The following is a 22,187-nucleotide window of genomic DNA, read 5'->3' on the forward strand; positions in this document are numbered from 1 at the left end:
ACTGTTCTTGAACTTTCTCAAGGCTAGAGCTCTACCACCTGGCCTCAGCACCACTCCCGGTTTTTTTGTATATATGTGGTACCAAGGAATCGAACCCAGGTCTTTGTGCATGCTAGGCAAGCACTTTAACCACTAGGCCAAACTCCCGGCCCTTTTCATATATTTTTATTGTAATTCCCTCCCCCCACTCCCACCCCTCATCTTGTTTTCTGCCATTCCCTATCTGACTTTAAATAAACAAATATGCATATATACACTATATCAGATAACAAGGTGAAATACTGTAACAATATGAGATAACCAAGGGACAGCAAAAGAGATGAGAGATAACATATTACATTAACTATAACAAGCACTCATTATATGGCTTTTGTTTCTATATCCTGGAGGTCTTTCATTTAGCATCATTCTATATGGCCTTTGGTTTTGTTCTATTGTAAATCTTGTTCTATTGTAAATCTTGGGTAGGAGAGCCCAAGGTTTCTACTGATTATGACAAATGAGGGAAATCATTGAGCCTATGTTCCTTTGAGTCTGGCTTACTTCACTTAATATGATTTTTTCATATATTTTTTGTATTTAATAAAAGGGTTACGTTATAGTCGCCAGATAGAAGGTGCATTAATTCACATACATTGATACCCTTTCTCATGTCTTGGTCCCCATTTCCCTCCCCCCATCCCCACCCCTCATCTTGTTTTCCCCCTTCCCTATCCAATTTCAAATAACCAAATACAAATATATCCAATATATCAGATAACAAAGTAAGATACTGTAACAATATAAGATAAACAAGGGACAGCAAAAGAGATGAGAGATAACATAGTACATTAAGGACAACAATCACTCATAACACGATTTTTTCTAAGTCTTTCCATTTCCTTACACATGGGGCAATGTCATTCTTTCTGACTGCAGCATAGAATTCCATTGTGTATTTACCACATCTTCTTGATCCAATCATCTGGGTTGGTTCCATATCTTTGCTATGGTAAATAGTGCTGCAATGAACATCATTGTGCCAGTGGATTTAGTATGTCCTTGTTTCTGGACGATTGGGTAAATGCCAAGTAGTGGAATTGCTGGGTCATAGGGGAGTTCTATGTTTAGACTTTTGAGGAACTACCATACTGCTTTCCATAGTGGTTGAACGAGTTTGCACTCCCACCAACAGTGCAGTAGTGATCCCTCCTGGCCACATCCCCTCCAGCATCTGTTGTTATTAGATTTTTTTGATCCTGGCCATTCTAACTGGAGTGAGGTGGAATCTTAGAGTTGTTTTGATTTGCATTTCTTTTATGGCCAGATATGTCCAGCATTTCTTCATGTGTCTATAGACCATTCTTGTTTCTTCTTCAGAGAAGACTCCCTTGAAGTCTTTGGCCCATCTTTAAATGGGATGGTTGTTACTTTGGAGATTAGTTTTGGAGTGATTCAATTTTCTGAGCTGTTGATATATTTTAGATATGAGGCCTTTGTCACTTGTATGGTTAGTGAAGATCTCCCACTCTGTAAACTTTCTAGTTAGTTTTCTAGCTATGTCCTGTGCCATAAAGAAGCTCTGCAGTTTAATGCAGTCGCACTCATCCACACTCCTTGTAAAAAAGGCTGCTCATGACTCCACCGGTTTTTTAATTTTTTTTTTCTGCCCAATCAAGTAAACTGATCCGAAAAACCTCAAAGCCAAATCACAAGAAAAGACTTTTTGAAGGGTTTGGATCCCGAATTCACTGGAGACACAAGTTTCCTATCCCCTGCTCCCCCCCCAAAAAAAAACAATCTGAATACCCTTTTGTTTTCTTTCTTTCTTTTTCCCTTTTTTTCTACCCTATTTAATTTGCATTTTTGTGTTCTTCTTTTGCCATTTTACCTGTATTTTTTAATGTTATTACTAGCTATATTTTATTATATTAAAATTCTTATATTTAAAATTGTTAATATAGGTTGGGAGTTTGGCCTAGTGGTAGAGTGCTCGCCTAGCATGCATGAATACCCAGGTTTGATTCCTCGGTACCACATACATAGAAAAAAGCCAGAAGTGGTGCTGAGGCTCAAGTGGTAGAGCTCTTGCCTTGAGAAAGTCCAAGGACAGTGCTCAGACACTGAGCTCAAGCCCAGGACTGGCAAAAAACATTGTCAATACACAGTAGAGAAATAAAAAATAAATCATTCTCTGTTGCATAGTTACTATAGTTTCCTTGTTTTAAAACTGTAAGAAATTTCCTGTCAGGAGAAATCTATTTCTCAAATAATCATCCTTGTCTTATAGTTAAACCATCTCTTGTGAAACTGAAATTTTATTGGGGATCCAAGCTCATACAGCAACAGATAAAATGTATTTGCATTTTCTGATCATTGGTAAAAAAAAGAAAAGAAAAAGCACTCTGATCCTTGGTTTAAAAAACAAAATTAAGCTGGGCACTGGTGGCTCATGCATGTAATCCTGTCTACTCAGGAGGCTGAGAACTGAGGATAGTGCTTCAAAGACAGCCTGGGCAGGAAAGTCTGTGAGACTCTTATGGCTAATTAAGCACTGGAAAACTCGAAGCAATGCTGTGAGTCAAAGTGATAAATTGCTAGCCTAGAGCAAAAGAGCTCAGGAACAACACCCAGGGGCCCAGAGTTCACCACCACCACCACCAAAAACAACAAAAATTTTAATATTCAATCTTTCTTTAAAACGTGCATAGTATACAGTTTCTCTTTTGGCTTTTTTCACTTTGTAGTAAAATGTATTTTAAATTTTGGAAAAAAAGCAATGAGGAAAGAAGCATATTTTTAAATGTATTGTAATGTATACAGGGGTTACAGTTATATTGCCAGATAGTAGGTGAATTACTTCCCACATATTGATACTCCTCATGTTTTGGTCCCCATTTCTCTCTCCCACCCCCTCCCAATCATCTTGTTTCCCCCCTTCCCTGTCCTATTTCAAATAAACAAATGAACATATATGCAATGTGCCAGGTAACAAAGTCAGATCCTGTAACAATATGAGATTAACCAAAGGTTAACAAAAGAGAAGAGAAATAACATGGTACATTAAGAACAACAATCACACAAGATAAAGCTCTTTGTTTCCGTATCCTGGAAATCCTTTCATATAGCCACATCCTATATGACCTTATGTATCTAGGTCTTGTGATTTTGTAATCCTCTGTTAGGAAAGTTTTTAAGTTAAATATTTAAGCTATATCTTTCTAAACAATGTTTAATAGTAATTTAGAAATTATTACTTGTAATTTTTTAAAGAAATAACATAATTGTTTCAGAATTTACATCTTAAGCTCCAGAGAAGTTAGCTTTTTCATACTTTATTTGTGGTTGTGTAGTCTGAAGAGTCACCATCGACTGATAGTCTCTATACTGTTGGTTAGTTTCAAGCGAGTGCCCAGGGAATGGTGGAGTACAGCCAGTACTCCAGCAGACTTGGGAGACAAGGAAGACCTTGTGAAGGCTCAATTTGTAATAAAACTTGGGGCAGGTCAACATACTCCAGCTCTTAGTACATTTGCTCTACAGAAATTACAGGCTGGCTGAATTGACCATTGCTAAGAGACATGCTTTTAGGTAAGTGACATAACACAAATAGTAGAGTTGTTGTTCTAAAGTGATACGAAATTATCTATGTAGGTATACTTGGCTTTACTTGTAATTTTCCAGGGCTGTTCAGATTTCAAGCAGTGTTAGACAATGCTATAGTTAGTACTATTTGTCCTACCAGATTTTAGGTGATAAAATTGGACAATTTAGAACAATCTGAGGATATATATGAAAAAGGAACAGTGATTAGCTTTTGACTTATGATTTTTCCACTAAGTTGAAGATAAAATTTTGTACTTTCATCAAGTTACATCTTGAGTCTTCAAGATGTAAATATAGAAGTGACTTCTTTCTAAAATTTATTATTAAAATATTATGATATATTTTCAAAACAGGGCTTTCTACAGCTGGTTGTTTACTAGTATTTAAAATAATTGAACTGCCTAGCCTGTCAGCTTTAAAATTAATTTCAAGTAGTAGAAGATTGAAAAGAAGAACTCTGAATACCATGCATATTTTATCAAAATTCAGATTGTGTGATAGTAGCTATTTCTTAACCTAATGTGCATATCCATTAATCTTAATAGAAATCTTGAAAACCTTACAAAGGAAATCTGATACAGGACATTTTTTTCAATACAATGACATAAGTAAGAATTTGATTGGAAGCTACATGAGCATTTGAAAAATGCTTCATTCATTAAAGAATTCAGATCATTTGCCATCAGGTCAGTATAGCAAAATACTGGCTGAATTTGTAGCTTGATTATTTATTTGGAAATTATACATTTTAACAATGAATTATGTCAGTAAATGAATAACAAAAAAGGAATTTTACAGTTAATGAAGGCTATAACACATTGGAAAGTATCTTTAATTGCAGTGATTAAGCTTTGACCAATTGCATACATTACCTCACGTATGAGAACAATTTGTCTTTGTTATGAAGTTATTAAGGATGCCACTATAGAGATGTTTGATAAACCAATTGAGATATAGTAAAATATGTTCTTTAAATAATTTTAAAACCATCATCAATATGTTTGTGTCAAATATTCTTTCTGTGCAGAGAAAGCCTATAGTTGATATTATTTAGGGTCAATTTTCATTGCCATTTCAAGCCTATTCATGAAGACATGTACTTGTATAGAAATTGGGAATTTTATTTTAGTTTAGTCATTCATTTTTTCCAGTCCTGGGGCAAGAACTCTGGGCCTAGGTGCTGACTCTGAGCTTCTTTTGCTTAAGGGTAGCTCTCCACCACTTCCAGCTATTTCTGAATAGCTTATTGGAGACTAGATAGTCTCATAGATTTTCCTGGCTGACTTCAGTCACCCTCAGATCTCATCCTCTTGAGTAGCAAAGATTACAGCCATGAGCCACTAGTGCCTGCTGGAATGAGGAATTTTTAGATGTTGGTCACAATGCCTCAACATTGCTCCTAACCAATGGAATATGGAATACCCTCTACATAAAATTATGTCTTGAAAGTTTTATTCTCCTTTAAAAAAACAAAACTCCTCTCATTTTCTATTACCTTGTCCTTTTAGAGCCACTGTACATATTTTTTAAATACATTGGGACTTTAAACCTTTTGCATGAGGGCTCCATTCATATCAACAGTTCAATACTACCAATGAGAAATGAGCAATAGAATTGATTAGGTGATAAGATAATTTCTAGTTCTGGAAAGTACACTACTTTACTTATCACTTACCAAGTCCTTGACATGTGTGTAAATCCTAGGGCCCTTAATGTGAAAAAGTTACCATCTGTATCTATCTCAAAAATCTTATCTAATCCTCTTTCAAAGTTATTTCCATGGTAGCATCTCATGTTCAAATTTCAAAATATTGTTATGCCATCTTCATGACCTCTTCATTTGCTCCAAATTTCCTCCTTTTTTTGACAATTTGAAGTCAGATTGAGTTTCCCATTGTGACACTGACACTAAGGAATGATTTGGGGTAAGAGTTGCAATCTCTTCTCTACAACTACAGAGTGCTGAGACAAACTGTCCTTTCTACTTTAATTTCCTTTGTGAATGAAAATGTCTTCATTATTTGTTAAAGATTGCCAGAAGGGTAAGGGATCAAATATATGTAGCAGTGCTTTTCAGCCTTTCAATCTGTAACCAATAAATAGTAGACAATTAGTATTGTCTTATTATCAACCATCGGTTTCTCTTTAGCATCATTCTTTCTAGAATTACTAAAACACAGATTTTATGAAGTTATTTACTTCAGTATCCCAATAAAAAGAGTGAATTATTTTCCTGAGTTAACTTAGAGTCAACCAAAGCTAACTCTAAATTACAGTTCTGAGCTATAATTACTTCTATGTTTAAGACCATTTTGGCCTCTGGGAGTCAAAGTTATACTTTACGAGGCATGTGAAAGAAGTATTTGTGAATTCATTTCTGTCTTCTATTCATACCTTGGTTAAAATGAGCCATGGTGTTGTGAAGTTTCTTTGGAACATTACATAAACTTACTTATTCTTGGCCATGTAGTAGTCAGGAATGTGAAAACAGATCTGAAAGGAACCAAACAGCAAATTCTTCAGAGGCAGGAAACCTAATATTTATTCAATAGTCAATAGGGCGATGGTCACTAAGATGACTTACAACGATGTTTTCTTGTTCTGTGCAGATGGGTGCTAGCGTCTTTTCTTGCAAACCACATTTGTGCTAATAGGTTCAACAGAACCAGACAGAAGCACAATTGTGATGCAGGGATCTCAGCACCAGAATCTCTCATCTGCTGTCTGCTGCCTTGTATGGAGAGGTTTCATGGTCTTTTTCTTTACCCTAGCATGCTGTTTTTTTTTTTATCTTCATCTGTTTATGCCAAGGTATAACAACTTACAGCCATCCATCAGCATTTTCCACTGCTTTTCACTTTAACAGGCTGAAAAACTTTACACAGAAAAGAAAATTCCTAACCCCAAGAAACTATAAAGAATAAGCGGGATCAAGAAAATGTGGAGATACATATATGCATATAGATAATTTTATTCATTCATCAGCAAGAATATTTATTATGCCATTCACAGGGAAATGGATGTACCTGGAAAAATTACATTAAGTGAATTTATATTTTCTCTTATATATGGAGGTTATATCTAATTATAAATATATATGTAAACATATATACAGACATCTTTTTTCATATTTTTGAAATGTCATGTACTATAAACAAGTATTCAAGAAAAAATCCATATGCTGGCATATAAATTTAAGAACATAATTAAAATTAAGCTGATTCTTTGTATGTCATAGATACATATTGATCAATATATGTCTACAGAATATATGTCCTATCATAGACTTGAATGTCTATATAGATCTTTTCATATCTCCAAATTCATGTCAATAATCTTGAGTACCCAAGTATTGAGTCATCACTCTTGCACTGTTTCGATCTATTACCCACTTATCAAGGAAACCATGCGCCTTTTGTCCCTTTTATCTTGGCTTATCTCACTCAACATGATTTGCTCTAGTTTCATTCCCTTCCCAGCGAATGCCATTATTTTATCTTGTCTGGTGGCTATGTAGAATTCCATTGTATATATGTACCACATTTTTTTTATCCACTCATCTGCAGTAGGGCATCTGGGTCATATCTATCACTTGGCTATTGTGAACAGTTCGGTGATGAACATGGCTGATACACAGACATCTTAACTATGGATATTCAGGAGAAGATTCTAATGGTGCAATTCCTCTGAACAACTGACTTAAAATTTAATCAAATGAATACCAAGAAGCTTTGTTGGGGAAACAGTCAAGGTGAGGAAGGAGATAGGATAGATGAATACAGTCATGACATTATTTGTGTGTGTGTGTGTGTGTGTGTGTGTGTGTGTGTGTGTGTGTGTGTGTGTAGATGGAGCCAGATAGCTTGAGATGCATGGTGTTATGAACAATGGGGAAAAACAATGAAAGACTAACATTGATCAAGATGCATTGTACTTATAAACTTACATGTTGAATTAAAACTCATTTGTACAAATACTTAAAGACAGTAAAATTATATATGCATAATATGTATATGCATATATATGGGGTAAATTGTGAATTTTTGGAGGAAAATGAATTGTAGTCTCTAGATCATGCATTTACGTTTCTTCAAAGGCACAAAATTTGTCTGGGTCCTTCATCCCTGGTCCCTCTCAACTAGTAGGAGGGATGGGGAAAACACACCCCGAGCAAGCCATGCCATGAGAGGACAGGGCCCACTGTCCTCCCATACTCAGCCTTCTTACCCAGGGGCATGAACAGAGACACCTACCTGGCAGCTTCATCAAGGCGGGAAAATCTCTCTCTCTGCTCCTCAAATCCCTCCTTCTTATATTCAGTGCCGTAGCCTATCAGCACAACAGGTGGGCAGGACAAAGAGGTCCACATGTTTACCCCTACTACAGGTCTCAGCAGAAGTTATTACACATGGCATTACTCGGTCCCCAATAAAATTCATTCTAGATGCAAAAATTCTTGTTTATAAAACATGCATACATGTTCATAAGCAGAGCAAATGTATTGGTATTATTAAAATATCATGGATGCTAGGCACTGATACTTCACATCTGTAATCCTTGCTGTTCAGAATGCTAAGACCTGAGGATCCCAATTCAGAGCCAGCCAGGAAAGGAAAGTTTGTGAGTTGCTTATCTCATAAACTACTCAGAAAAAGCTGGAAGTGGCACTGTGAGAGGGTGCTAACCTTGAGCAAAAGAAGCTCAGGGTAGAGCCCAGAGATCAAGACCCAGGTCTGGCAAGAAAAAATGTCCTGGACTTGATTAAGATAAAATGTGTAAGACCGTCTGTTAGGGTACCGTAATGAGACTGAATGTACAGGAACAGACGTCCAGATGAGGGAGAGGAAGGATTCTGTAACCTTGTGGAGTACTAGCTTTTCCTGAATTTTTTTCTGAATGATTTCAATAGAAAGTAATGTATGCCTAATTGTTTATGTTTGAACTTATATTCTCAAATGTAATCATCTGCTATGCTTTAACTCTTTTTAATTATAAGATGAAATGAAGAGGAAGACTTGAGATCAAAATGTACTTTGACATGAGTCCCAGCTACTTCTTATATTTGCTTTGTTATCCTTTGAAAATTGCTTGCCTCAGCCTCCATTTCCTTATCTTTCATTTATGTGAGGATTATAGTGTCTACTTGGAGAAATTCCAGGTTTCTAGGATTCATAGAATGAAGGAAAATAGTGTATATAAACTTGTATGTTAATCATTGCCCAACAAATATATGCCGATTAGGAGCTATAATTTTATAAAATGCTGTGTCATTTTGTATCTAATAGTCTGTAAAATTGTTATTTAAACAAGAAATTTAGAACTGGGTGGTAAATTTACTATTGTCCATAAGAGAAAGAGCTTCCTTTAGGATAAATGTCAGTATTACCCATAAAAGAAGGATAAATTTCTAATATTTCTATAAACCAGTAATAACTCCTATGACATAAACCAAAAGCAGAATAAAATTTAATTAAAATGTTAGCATCTCTAGATTTAATATAATTCTGTTTAATGTAGTGTACTTGTCCTAATAATTTTGTTGAAATTTGTTTTATTCCAATATTTTATTGCACTTATGCTTCTATTTGTGCTATATAACTCAGCATCCTTTAGATACTCAGAATCTTAGCAGTCTCCTGAACTGCAGAGATGATATTTGCTTTAGATATTTATTGACATGCATGTAATTGTAAGCAGAAACATTAACTGAAAGAAAGTAGTGAATAAATAAAACCGGGGACTACACATGGATTTGGGTGAATTTCAATACTGATGAAACTTTGTGGAAACTTTTTCTTTAAAAGGAGTGTCCTCAACATCTCCATATTCTCCTCCATTCTCTCTTCTCTCCCTTTTTACTTCCATTTCAAAGTAAAACTACTTAAATATAACCTTCCACATTCCCTCCCTCTCTTCCCATTTTTGCATAATTATTCTGTCTTTGTGACTACTCCTAAAAGTTTTTCCTATGAACATTGTTTCTAAGTTAGTTTGCTGTCTTTTGCTTTGTAGGATTAATGCTCATTCCAACAGATAAAAATCTGACAGAGAAAGAAAGATATCTTAATTATAATCGTTAAGATGTGGCAAATAGAATAAAAATTCTGATAACGGCAACGTATTTTCCTAAGCCTACTCAACTTGTCTTCTTTTACAGCAGTTTATTCTTCAAACCACATTTCCACTTTTCCACTAGAGAAGTCATTTAATGATGAATAGCTATGAATTCTCTTCATGCCACAGCGCAACCATACAATTCTTACCTTAGAAGAGAACAGGAATTTGAAAAGCAAAATGAAGGAAATATTATTTGTAGGCAACACATTTGTCCAGAAGAAATAGCCCATTTCTAAGACAACTCTTTTTATCATTACTATCATCATCATCTCCCAATTATTAATTGAACTGTTAATCTTTGAGGGTTTAGTTTCTTAAGCTCTTTGTGTATTCTGCATGTTAGGCCACTGTCTTATATATAGCTTTTACTTAGCCATTTGGATGAATGATATTACATCATTTGCAGGAATGGATGGACTTGGAAAAACTATGTTAAATGAATTAAGTCTGTCTCAGAAAGACTCATATATGGAACCTAGAACTAATTGATAAATATAAAATAAACATATACAAGGGTGCATAACTGTATTATCTAAAATACGTTGTTTTCAGGGGAGAATTGAAATGGTAAGATTAATTCAGAGCCCAACAAAAGAAATCAGTACTTGAATATTGTGTGTGAGGGGTAAAGACATAGAGGAAGACAAGTGAAGAGAGGAAGGAAGCATGCAGTCATAGTAATCAATATATATCCTATGACACTGAAAAAATTGGAGGGAGAATAATGCTGGGAAGAAAGGGGACAATGATGGAAAGGGCGACATTAATCAAGTTTCACTGTATTTATAAACTGATTTGTTGAATGGCAACTCCTTTTGTACACCTTAAAGAGAAGAAATAGGTAATTTTGTTTAAAAAAGCAAATTCGTACACATACCTGTAATTGCAGCCCTCATTGGAGGCTGAGGCAAAATAATAGAGATACCAGTCAATCCGGTTTATATGGAAAAACCCTTATCAAAAAGACAAGAAAAATCTATATCTACTGAGTAATAGTAAGTATAACACTGGACTTTCTGGGGTATCGTAGAAGTTCTTCAATCCACATGGAGCAGTTTCATGTCTATGTACTGGCATTCCAGTGGAAGCATTTGGGAGTTCACAAAATAATGAAAAGCTGAGGTTTTAGAAGAAACCAGGAGGTTTGCATAAACCTCCTTGGAGTACTGACCAGTGAACTAATTTCCTCAGACAGGGATCTAAAATTTTTATTCCTCATGGATTACAAATAATCTCACACACTTGAATATGGGACTACATCATCATAAAGGATGGATATGGTGATCTTTGTCCCCATTTATTTGAGTTAAGACAAGCAAATATTTTAGTCAAGTGCTCCAGTCTCTTTACAGCAGTGCAAGGGCATGGAGTGTCCTTGACACTACCCCCCCGATTCTATTGCCACTCCAAGCTCTTCCTCTGTAATCCATTCACTAATTAATTGAACAAGGCCAAGTATATTTTTTCTGTTAAAAATGTTTACTAATTCTTATAAGAATTTACATTATTTACATTATTCCCCTGTGAAAACATACCTTAATAGTGGGGAGAAGACTTGGCAATTCCTTTTTTACTTATTTAGGAAGAACGAAGTGGCTTGTTTAACATGGTTAAGGGTTGGCAGCTTTGAGTTTGTTCACTGACTAGAGTATTATTGAAATGACTTGCTTCTGGTCACATAGTGTCTTTGTTTTCTTTTAAATAAAAACAAAAGAATTTGAGTCTTTTTAGGTTTCTGTGAGATATTAGGGATATTAGGGATATTAGGGAAAAGATAGTTTGATTTGGTAACTGATATGTCCTTGCTATATTGATTCTATGTTTTCTACATAGTAGCAGAGCTTGACTATAATCAACTCAGATTTTCAGAAGATTTAATGTAGCTCCTATTGCAGAAATGCTGGCAGGATATGTCAAGGCTATCAACCACAGATGTGGATGTACCTATTGTGCAGCCAAGTGTGAGCTCCTGCATTCCTAAACTATGAGAGGAGATAATGGTGTATCCATTGAGTCTCTTAAATCCATTAAACTGAAACTGGAGGAAGTGGCCCTGTGGCTTAAAATGGTAGAGTGCTAGCCTTGAGCTGAAGAGCTCTGGGACAGCACCCAAACCCAGAGTTTATGCCCCAAAACTGACAAAAAAAAGGGGTGCCAGGAGTTTGGCCTAGTGGTAAAGTGCTTGCCTGGCATGCACAAAGACCTGGGTCTGATTCCTTGATACCACATACATAGAAAAAGCTGGAAGTGGTGCTGTGGCTCAAGTGGTAGAGCTCTAACCTTGAGAAAACCCAAGAAACAGTGTTCAAGCCCTGAGTTCAAGTCCCAGAACTGGCCAAAAAAGTTTAAACTGAAACTGGGGGCTGCAAAGGAATCCTTTCAAAAGGTATTAGTTTCTTAGAGAAATTCCACTGCTGAAATGCAGGCTTCCACTAAGAGGAATAATACTCCAGTTCTTCTCTTCTTTCCTCCTTTCTGCTGTGAGTCTGCAAAGATTCACTGCAGCGTTACATAGGCTCCTCTTCCTCACACGGAACACTCAGAATAAGTGAGGATATACACAAGGATCTGGGAGCACACAGAAACCATCATGGTGTCAGGCAAGCTTATGTCTATCTTTCTATTCCTAAAATAAAACTTTTAGACTTTCTGGACTCTGAAGAATCTTTTCTTCTGATGATTGTGTTGGCGGTCAGGAGGAAGGGCATATTTTTTTGATGCTTTGCTCAGTTCTGAAGTGTTGAAGTTACCAAATAATGTGCTGTTTACTGTCCTTCATTTAGCATGATGACTCATGTGTTCATTCAGAAAATAATTTTTTCAGCATCTAGTACATGGGCTAGTACCTGTAAGTTCGGAAAAATAAACGAAGTGTCTCAGTGTGCAGGGGACTGCTCATCTAGTGAAACTAATATGCCAATAACTGCAATAGCAAGCTGTTGAGACCTATGGGACTAACAAAAGATTCCATTGTTTTTTATAGGGGATGGATTATGGTAATAACCATAACACCCCATTTCCTGGCTGTATAGGCAAGCAGTTTAAAGCCTCACTGTCAGTAATATGTGCTTTTATTTAATAGCCATCCCATAAGTACTCACTTGTAAAAGCAGGTTTTCCCAGAATCCACTGGCAAAAATTGTTCAGCTCATTGGAATATACATGAAACAGTTCCAAACAGTGTGAACACTGTTTTGTAATAGCTACATGACTCTGAATTAGGCTTAGTAGAACTGATAGTTTTTGAGGGGATTGTACATGGTTTATTTTTTAAAATCATTTCCTTTTTTAAAATTTTTGGCAGTCCTGGGGCTTGGATTCAAAATTTGTGCATTATTCTTGAACATTCTCAAGGCTAGTGTTATACCGCTTGAGTTATAACACCACTTCTGGCTTTTCCTGTGTATATGGTACTGAGAAATTGAATCCAGTGCTTCATGTATGCTTGGCAGCACTCTACCATTCTCCTATACTCCCAGCCCACACAGTGTATTTTATACCAGTACTAGTGTCCTATACTCTAGAAAGGTACTCACTAAAACCATAAAGGAAATGAGCCATGGCCCCATATAAAATTTTTCTTTATAGTAATTGTCCTTCCTTAAAGAGAGTCTTCTCTGAAGAAGAATAAGAATGGCCTGTAGACACATGAAGAAATGCTCAACATCTCTGGCCATAAAATAAATACAAATCAAAACAACTCTAAGATTCCACCTCACTTCATTAGAATGGCCAGGATCAAGAAAACTAATAACAACAGATGCTGGAGGGGATGTGGCCAGGAGGGATCACTACTACACTGTTGGTGGGAGTGCAAACTCGTTCAACCACTATGGAAAGCAGTGTGGCAGTTCCTCAAAAGACTAAACATAGAACTCCCCTATGACCCAGCAATTCCACTACTTGGCATTTACCCAATCATCCAGAAACAAGGACATAGTAAATCCACTAGCACAACAATGTTCATTGCAGCACTATTCACCATAGCAAAGATATGGAACCAACCTGGATGTCCCTCAGTTGATGAGTGGATCAACCAGATGTGGTATTTATACACAATGGAATTCTATGCTGCTGTCAGAAAGAATGACATTGCCCCATGTGTAAGGAAATGGAAAGACTTAGAAAAAAATCATATTAAGTGAAGTAAGCCAGACTCAAAGGAACATAGGCTCAATGGTTTCCCTCATTTGTCATAATCAGTAGAAACCTTGGGCTCTCCTAGCAGAGATTTACAATAGAGCAAAATATAGATTTATAAGGCCATATAGAATGATGTTAAATGAAAGGACCTCCAGGATATAGAAACATAAGCCATATAATGAGTGATTGTTGTTCTTAATGTATTATGTTATCTCTCATCTCTTTTGCTGTCCCTTGGTTATCTCATATTGTTACAGTATTTCTCCTGGTTATCTGATGTATTGTATATATGAGTATTTGTTTATTTGAAGTCAGATAGCGAATGGCAGAAAACAAGATGAGGGCTGGGGTGAGGGGGAGGGAAATGGGGATCAAGACAGGAGAAAGGGTATCAATGTATGTGAAGTAATGTACTGTCCATATGGCGAATATAAAGTAACCCTTCTATTAACTACAATAAAATACATAAAATAGTAATTGTCATTCTTCATAGTTATAGCTAAGGACTCAAAATAAGGTCAAAGTCCTAGTCATCCTTCTAAATCTATGTCTTGGAAATTTTTGTCTATTTCATTGTTTTCTGGAGTTGTAATTTATTGCAAAGAAAGCTCAACAGTTATGACTTCTAACCTAAGATGGAACATTTCCTCTGACAGTATAATTTGAGCATGTCCATTGAAGATCTTTCTAGTTTATAAAATAATAGGAACAGTTCTGTTGAATATACTTTTCCCCATATTTTTTTCTAATTTTCTTTATATTTTAAGAGAAAAAGTGTCCTTGACAAACATGAGGGAAACTATTTGTTTTCATTGTTTTTCTATCACTATAACAAAATACAAGAGGCAATTAATGTGTAAAGGTTTATTTACCCCATAGTTTTAGAAGTTTCAGCCTAAAATCATTTGGCCCCTTTATATTATATGTGTGGCAACATAGCACATCATGATATGAGAATGGGGCAGACAAAATCATGGCCAGATAACAAAAGATAGAGTAAGGTCCCTTAATCATCCTGTATAGCATCCCCTCGATGAGGCCGAAAGATCCCTGAGTAGACTCCTTTTCTTCAAGCCTTCACCTCCTCCCAATAATACCATACTGAAGACCAACTCTTCGATACGTGAATCCTTTGAGGACAGTTAAGATTCTAAATGAAACTCTAACATTACCATTCACCAGTTGGACAACATGGATTCACAATATTCAAGGAAAGATCTCTATCTTAAGGCTACCTGCTACATGGTACTATGCCAGTGGTCTAGCATTCTGCACTAAGCAACATTTTGTTCTCTACCAAGTAATAGATTCATACATGGAAGTTTATTACAAAACACTTTCAAGGAAATGGCTCTGTGGCTCAACATGGTTGAGCACTAACAGTGAGCTGAAGAGCTTGTGGATAGTGCCCAGGCCCAGAGTTCAAGCCCCATAACCAACCAAAAAAACTCCTGTTTCAAGGACTATTTCATTAAGAAGTTGATTTTTTTAAGTTTGTGATGAAAATATGAAGTGTTTATGGGCTGTAATATGCTGGTATTCATACTGCTAAGAAATAGCATAACTATTTTTATGTACTCTGTTATGTTCTTTAAAAACACATTTGGAATGTTTTCTTTAGTCTGTAGATGTGTGTGTGTGTATGTGTGCGTGCATGTGTGTGTGCACACCCACAGGTGCGTGTGTGCACGTACAGTTCTGGGCCTGGACTCAGAGCCTGGCCACTGCCCCTGAGATTTTTTTCTCAAGGCTAGCACTCTACCTCAGCTTCACTTTCGACTTTTGTAGTAGTTCATTAGAGATGTGTCTCATCAACTTCCTGCCTGGCCTGACTTCATCATGATCCCCAGATCTCAGCCTCCCATGTAGGTAGGATTAGAGGTGTAAAGCACTGGAGGCAAGCTCTAGGCATGTTTTTGTTTCTTGTCAGGATGATGTACAGCAGGATTACATTTACATGAATTAATATGTACATTTCTTGTCAAACATTGGTACCTACCCCCACACATATGCATTTTTCAGATACCCTCTGAACATAAAGTAATATGTCAATATTTCATCTAAAAATATAAAAAATACCTTTTTGTCCTTGTATTTCCAGACTTTGGGACATTATTAAATTGCCTTGCTTTATCTTTATAAATCCTTCATCTTCAAAGACATTATTGACTGTAGCATTTCAAGTTATTACTTTCATACCATAGAATGGATGTTTTAACTCTGTTAGTTACCTAACATGGAAGGCAACCTGTATACTTGGGTCCTTTTGACTATCTCAAATAGTACAGAATCTTGAGAGAAAACAAGTACTCTGACGATATTAAACTTAGAGCTATGTAAAAAATTTGTGGCTTTCACCTCTATTATGCTGTTAAAGTAATTCCTGTCTTTTAATTGTTTCAGAAATGACAAAGACAGGAAAATCAGTAGATATTTTTATCAAATGTTTGCCAGGTTGATGCTAAAGATAACTATTATGCTATTTCTCCTTAATCACTTCTGACTTTGTATTAGGGTGTGCCTTTATCAATTGTCCATTAGATTTAGTGGCTCTTAGCTGTCCAATAAAACAGGAAGGTTTAGCCACCAGTCAGAAAAGGATTGTGCTGTGACATGTGGGTTCAAAGAAAATTCATAATGCTCTATAGATAATCATAAAAGACTTTTGTCTCTGGGTTCCTCACCCCCCACCTTTTATTGATTTGCTTTTCTTCTACTTATAAAGGCAATGAAACAGTCGTCATATGTGGAGTAAATGCAAGCTCCTGATACAACTGAATGTGTGAAAAAGGCATAATATCTCTCTTGACAGACAGCTTGTTACAGGATTCCTCTTTCAATGTTAAAATTCCACAGCCTTTATACTAAACTCAAGTATGAAGGCTATTGTATGATCCTAATAGTATTTAGCCACATCAATTCCTTGGCTATTCATTTGTCTTCAAGTATTCCGTATCTTGAATAAAGCATGCCACCTTCTCATTGTTTTTCTTTGCATATAAATAATCACTGTTTATTGATGAAACACTCTCCATAGGCCAGTGTCCTATACATGGAGTTTTGATACAATGCAACCACATGTGACTCAAAACTTATTTTCATTTCTCATATTTTATACTCTGTTCTTCATGTCTATTTGTGCTGTCATATCAGAATAACTGAAACTTGGTACTGTGAAATGAAAATAAGTTTATTTATCTCACAGTTTGGAAGGCTAAAAGTCTGAGATTAGCCAGCATGCCTCATCTGTTAACTGCCTCCTGGTAAGGTCCTTCACTATCTGTCTGCATCACATGATGGAGAAGCAAAAAGAAAAGCAGCTACAAAGCAGAAGAGATCAAACATGTGGAGTAGCCTTGCTCTTCTACAATCTAATCTCAAGAAAGTGATTCATTCTTCCATGAGAACAGCATTAAGACCAATCGCTCTTGACTTATTCGTGTTTTAGCAGGCAGCACAGGAACCCTTGGAGAAAAAAACCACATCCAAATAATAGCAGATATACCTATCTTCAGGTGAACTCTCTCACTCTGTTTAGTATTATAGGATTTTCTTTGGAAAAAAATGACAAAAACTTTGTTACCTTGAGTGTACTCTACATACTATTTACAAGATGATGAACAAAGATCTGTGCCTCAATGAGTGTTGAAATCCTGTCTCTGCGGAAGGTACATATATGAGCTTCTGGCTAAGATGTTATTCAACAACACTCAGTTATTGTCTGCCATATCTAGGTAATGTACTAATAGCCACTGGATCTTTAATTGTGAGATTTCATTGACCATAACTTAGCAAAATGATAGCAGGAAATGAAAAATCAAAAATAGAAAGTATAAATAGATATTATGATTATAATAATACTCAATCTGTATTATCTATCTTCTACTACCATTGACTACTCAAGCTCATGTGTTAGCAAAAAGTGACTAACTTAGGACTCTCATAGGAATATTTTCTATGCTTGAACTTCCTCCTTTGGTTTTTCTCTATCTGTAGGTTCTCCCAGCCACATATGTGTTTGCTTTCACTGTTTGATCTCTGACAAAGCTGCTGTTGAGGGAAATCTTATTTCAGTACAAGAGCAACTGAAGCAGGAGATGCTGGCTGCTGTGAACAGTTCTTGCTGATTTAAAGCTCAGTCTTCTCCTAGGCTAGGGTAAAGTCTCATTCCCGAGTGCACATTCCTAAACCACAGGGCTGTGCACAGTTTGGCTGACCACTACATGGGCATTTCAGGTGGGACATGGACTGTCTGTACTGTAAGATTGAAGGGGCTTTCTTCCTCAGAGAGCTTAAGCATTCTGGGCTGTTAGAGGAACAACTTTAATTACACTACTTAAAGTAGTGTAAAGCAGATTTTTTTCAAATTTTTGAGAAAGTTCCAGGCTGTATTAGATGTGTATAGCTGCCAAGTGTTCTCTTCACATACAGATAAGACTCAGCATGGGAGGTTTGTACTACTGGACTCTAGGGCGCGTTTATGTCAGCCTGACCTGGAAGGCGGGCAGTCTGTTTCTGGGTCAGCATCAAAGCTATAACATCTAACACAGATAACGAAAAATAATGTTTGTATGAAGTTTTAATCTTTTCTTGTTTGCTACTCTTCATTGTTTTGCTTATACCAATGATTACATGTTAAATAGTATGTAATTTACTTATGAAATAGCTCTTTGCATTCTTCTCCCCAAAGAAGATATCCTTTTCCATTTTAAAACTCAACCACATGTCTACTAATCTGATTGTAAATTCTTTTACTGTAACATTTGAAGTAGGAACACATGGTATAACATTTTCAATTTATAAAATGGAGATTATGATTTCATTTGGTATGTTATGGTATCCCTCATTCCACCAATACAACCCCTGGACTCAAGGGTCTTAAGGTGTCAGAGATAGCAAGTCAAGAAGTTTATTTTAGAGTCCTGGATGAGACATCAGATTGTCAGCAGTTATTCTTGTATCCATTGATTTATTCAGAGGATATTTATTGTGCACTTCTGTGCTCAGCATACTGTTAAGTATGTAACAGAACACAGAGTGGAATTTGACCCTAGACTTAGGCTTCTCATATATCATGTGACTGTATCGTGAAACACAGAATACAAGAGGATATGCGATGAAGCAGGCCAGCCAGAAGCCTATGCAGTAATCAAACTGAAGAAACTGTCAGCAGGAGGGGCAATGGGATGGAGAGGAAGAACAGATTATCCACTGTGAGGTTATTAAACTTTCCAGGGTTATGCATCCTTTTAATCCCCACATGAACATTTCTGACCTTCTCCTTGGAGAGAAAACTACACATAGGTGTTCATACAACTAGATTTTCAAGATTTACTCTTTTAAGTTTTTTCAGGAAAGTGGGGCTCAGGTCTAAGCTACCACATTATAGTAAAAGTGGTGCTAAGGGGTTGATTTTTAGAAGAAGCAAACAAAGGAGATTTAGCATGTCATAGATTCCATGACAAATGAACTAATTGCTTTAATAGGTTTACAGAAGACATTTGTCCATAAGGTGGGCTGGCTTCAAACTGAGCTGATGAGAGAAGACATGCAAAATTGGTACCTGAACAGAGGCCAAGCAGTCATGATGGAAAAAGGCACGTTAGATAATTTAAGTAGACTCTAGCTCTAGTACTGTATGGGGCTTTGTGGAGTATTTTGGGACTACAGAAAAACTTGACTCTCGAGAATAATTAGTTCTTAGAGGATACCTTAAAACCTATTTCTCAATACATTATGTGACCGCACACACTAAATCCTTAGTATATTGCTTGATAGTCACCAGGTAACATTATATCTTGTTATTACTGAATACATTAAAATACAGCAATAATAAATGTGTCAGTGTTTCTTTGGACTGATAGTGATTTATTTCACAATAAAGTTTTATTTCTAGCATTCCTAAGGATTAGAAAAGGCGACATTGAAAAGTTGAACATTTGTTTTTAGGTTTTCTTACTCTCTTTTGAAAATTTTTTTCTATTGTTATTATAAAGGTGATATACCAAGGGATTACAGTTACATAAGTCAGGTAATGAGTATACTTCTTTTGGACAATTTCACCCCTTCCCTCATACTCTGTCTCTGTGTCTCTGTGTCTCTGTGTCTCTCTCTCTCTCTCTCTCTCTCTCTCTCTCTCTCTCTCTCTCTCTCTCTCTCCCTTTCTTTCTCTTTCAAGGCCTTGTACTTAATGGATAGAAGCTATACCACTTGAGCTACACCCCAGCCTCTTTTTGTTTGCTTTATTTATCAGAAATGCTATTACAATTTTGCATTAGAATGTCCTCAAATAACAATCCTTTTGCCTGTGTTCTCCCCATAGCTGAAAAGCATGACCACCCAGAGGGGCTGAGATGTCTGTCACTAAAGTTTTGCTTGAATTGTTTCCTAGCCATATTTCTCCTGGTCTCTGTTCCCAGGCATAACCCTCCACCACCTGTGAGACTGCATTTCTCAATTGACAGACTGGATATCACAATAACTACTTCCCGTAAGTGACAGATGGTATTCCAGCTGCCATACAATGCCACTTGAAGTAATGGTTTCTCCCATGTGCTGGGTAAATTTAATAAAGTGGCAATGCACATAGGGCAATCATAGTAATTTAATGTTCCCAAAAAACTGGACTATTAAAATTCTGACATCTCATTTTCTGATAGGGATTCTGGGGAAGGATCACACCCCTTCATTATAAAATCATCCTCTTGCCAATAAACAAGAGTGAGAATTGCAATGCATATTTTACATTTTAAAAAGTACCTAAATATTTAAAATAGTATTATGTAGCACTATGATATTATTCTTAATATTATGACAATTGAAATTTGTATGTTCCACGCAATAATGTTATACAGAAAAATGATCCTTTGAATCAAGGAGTATAGACAGTAACATGTTTAAATATCATTTCAAATGTACATGGTGAAGAGAAAAAAGAATTGACTTGAGGGGAACCAAGAGTAGAGGAGATATGCTATATTGATGGATTCCAGTGATAAAATGAAACAATTTTATGCTTTGCTATAAGTCTGATATCTTAGTCTTCTCACTTAGAATCCAGGAAACTATGAAAATAAAAAATTGCCCAAAGGGCCAGAGTTTGGTCTTGTGGTAGAGTGTTTACCTAAAATGCACAAAGACCTGGTTCAATTCCTCGGTACCACATACATAGAAAATAAAAGCCAGAAGGGGTGTTGTGGCTTACGTGGAAGAGCTCTAGCCTTGAGAAAGTCCAAGGGTGGTGGTCAGGCCCTGAGTTCAAGCCTCAGGACTGACAAAAAAAAAGTTGCCCAACTTACCTTCAGAAAATTTGGCACTTAGGTTTGAAACTTCCCAGTAAAGGTATTTCTTTCACTGAAATTGAAATAGAAATGTCTCTTAAAATGAGTTTAGAAAAAATTGTGACTTACAAGATATGGGACACAGCTCTTCTGTTATTACATATTATGTGGTGATTCTCACAGTGGCTGCATGAATGCGCCTTACAGTCTGATTCTGAGCTATATGGCCTGGAAATAGATAGAGTCCTCGCTAGTAGTGTTGTTCTGAGGTTAGCAATAACTAGGAATACATCTTGGCACAAAGGGAGAAGAGAGCAATCACTCATCACAAGTTAACTGCTCTCCCTACTTAATCAAATCTTAACAGCACTTAAGCTTCGCAGCATTAAATAGTGTTGATAGAATGAACGAGGTCTGCAGAGCTAGAAACTCTAGGATTTCAGCTTCTGTATTAGTTCTTCTAGATGAGCAATTCCCAAATATAATTAAGCACATATATCCATCAGGGGAGATGATTGGATGTTTCTTTCATTTACAAGAATAGAGTCTTCACAGAGTATCATATTAAGTAAGCAGACTAAGAATAATGCTCAGGATTTTGAATGTTTTGGGCACATAGAAAATTATGTTTAATAACTATCTTCTTTTTTTTTGCTAGTCCTGGGTCCTGACCCTGAGCTCTGACCTTGGGCTTTCTCAAGCCTGGAGCTCTACCACTTGAGCCACAGCACCACTTCTAGCTTTTCCTGTGTATGTGATACTGAGGAATAGAACGTAGGGCTTCATGCATGCACTCTACCACTCTACCACACTCCAAGCATTTATTAAATATGTTCTGTGAGCTAACCTTGTGCAATAAAATCTCTTTTCTTTGTAGTTTATTTAACATATAATAAAATAGACTTAGATGCATAAATACTATCATATATATGTATTATATAATATGTTTTATATAATATATATACACATATCTGTGAGTTTTCCTTAAAATGATAGACTTTATGTATTTATTTTTAAGAAATACCTTCCAAATAGTTACATACATACCCAGTTTCATAGCCT

At 36.2% G+C, this 22,187-nt stretch overlaps 1 protein-coding gene and 1 long non-coding RNA gene across 6 annotated transcripts in view; one reads left to right on the forward strand and one right to left on the reverse strand.

Annotated features, from left to right (window-relative positions):
- Znf385b (zinc finger protein 385B) overlaps window positions 1–22,187 on the forward strand; it is a 414,848-nt gene that overhangs the window by 203,036 nt on the left and 189,625 nt on the right. The gene's annotated exons all lie outside the window — the stretch shown is intronic.
- Window positions 16,823–22,187, reverse strand: part of LOC150056127 (uncharacterized) — a 51,241-nt gene continuing 45,876 nt past the window's right edge. Inside the window, exons 3-4 of the long non-coding RNA XR_016537243.1 lie at window positions 21,144–21,198; window positions 16,823–17,310 (exon numbers count right to left, since the gene is read on the reverse strand). This is a non-coding gene — a long non-coding RNA (uncharacterized LOC150056127). The remainder of the gene's footprint in view (window positions 17,311–21,143; window positions 21,199–22,187) is intronic.

Source organism: Megascapheus bottae, chromosome 12, assembly GCF_031878675.1.
Source record: "Megascapheus bottae isolate mThoBot1 chromosome 12, mThoBot2.hap1, whole genome shotgun sequence".
NCBI lineage: Eukaryota > Metazoa > Chordata > Mammalia > Rodentia > Geomyidae > Megascapheus > Megascapheus bottae.